Source organism: Ixodes scapularis, unplaced genomic scaffold, assembly GCF_016920785.2.
Source record: "Ixodes scapularis isolate PalLabHiFi unplaced genomic scaffold, ASM1692078v2 PGA_scaffold11__112_contigs__length_91849675, whole genome shotgun sequence".
NCBI classification, from domain to species: Eukaryota; Metazoa; Arthropoda; class Arachnida; order Ixodida; family Ixodidae; genus Ixodes; species Ixodes scapularis.
The window spans coordinates 60,785,456-60,787,310 of NW_024609837.1; positions in this window are offsets into that span (position 1 = coordinate 60,785,456).

Genomic DNA, 1,855 nt, shown 5'->3' on the forward strand with positions numbered 1-1,855 from the left:
AAAAATGAAATAGAGACCTATACTTTGTTCACTCCGAAGCTCACCGTAGGCTGGGAACTACTCGGTCGCCATACTAATCGACCCCCTTTTCTAACCCCCGAAGCCGCTGCCTGCTCGTGTGTCCGAGGCAACGACCTTGAGTCTTACCTTAGAGTGGTAAACCCGAGCCCACTGCCTGGAGCGGAAATGGCATCCTCCCGGTTTCCGCCATCTTACTTGTTTGCCACATTAGTGATCCCTTGACGTTAAGATGGCTGCGCCTAGAGGCGGGCCAGATCACGGTCACCAGATGGGCACTCTGGGGGGTTGTGTTCCAATCTTACTCAAATGAATCCGAGTTATTCCAGCGGATCAAGTCACGTGACAAGACAGATAGCAGCAATGCTGGACGCGGGTAGGTTTTCGAACGCAACGGGTACAATACCTTCACCGAGGAGTAAGCTAGAAGTTGCGTTCGGTTTACTTGGACCTCCTGCAGCGGTGCAGAAAAGTGTAGGGCAGTCTACTTGCGGTATGTGCACTGAGATACAACCGGAAGTACACCACACTACACTTTTCTGCACAGGCAGAGGCAGGCCTCTGGGGGCAGCCATCTTAACGTCCCGTGATTCTTCGGAATAAAAAACAGCGCGGAAAGACGAGGGCCTGACAAAGAAGTGACACAGACGTAGCGCTGACTTACAACGCTGACTTACAAAAGAGTTTTAAGTCAGCGCTACGTCCGTGTCACTTCTTTGTCTGGTCCTCGTCTTTCCGCGCTGTTTTTAATTCCGAAGTATGTACCAACTCGCCCAAACCTCAACTTTAGTCCCGTGATCACTAGTCTGGCAAACAGGCAAGATGTCGCCAACCGGGAGGGTGCCGTTTTTGGCCGCTAATTTACCGCTCTAAGTTTTTTTGTTTTTTTTTGTGGATTTTATTTACCTGCAAAGGGGGCTGAAATAAAGGCATGATGCCAAACAGCACTTTTGCCCGGGCCCCTGCAGTTCATACAGCGGGAATAACATTTCAAACAAGTCACAGTGATAATAAATAACAAGACAGCCATCGTCATGAAAACAAATAGAAACAATTATTTTAGAAACATCTGAAAGCACATGAAATGCAATGACGCAACTCAAACAACTATACACAAGTGGCACTGCTTGAACAATGTGGGGCGATATGCTTTTCATAACCCAGAAGTAAAATAAAATTAAAATAAAGATAAAAATAGACACCGATTTTACATATCTACTAAAAATTTATAAACAAGGATTTCTATAAAAAAAAGCGGAAACAAGCAAAATTAAAACTAAAAATCAGGCTACGTAACCAAAAAATGCGGATACAAAGTTTTATATACGTTAGATTTTATTGAAAATATATATAAATATATATACATGTCTTAAATAGATTAAAATGCGAAACCACTGCAAACCAGAGCTCCTCTGCAGTCTTTTTCGAACTTTGGAAAAGTGGAACTAAAATTAACATCAATTCTGAGGGAATTTAATAATTTAGTAATCATGTACGATAATCTTTGCCTGCCACAATTTGTTAGTATGCTTGGGATTCTAAGTTTCGAGTCTCGTAATATGTGTGCACTAGAATGAGGTGTTTGTGTCAAATATAGGTTGTTTTTGTAGACCCACTGAAATAATTTAAAGCGATATATCAGGTCTGCCTTCAATATATTATATTTAACAAAGAGTGGTTGAGTGCTCAAATTTCTGACATTGCCTCTGTAATGTTCGCAAATACGAAGAATTTTTTTCTGAAGTATGATTAGTTTGTTGTAGTTGGATGCAGTGGTCCTACCCCAAACAAACATAGCATAACTGATTTTAGAATAAAAGAGAGAATAATACAACTT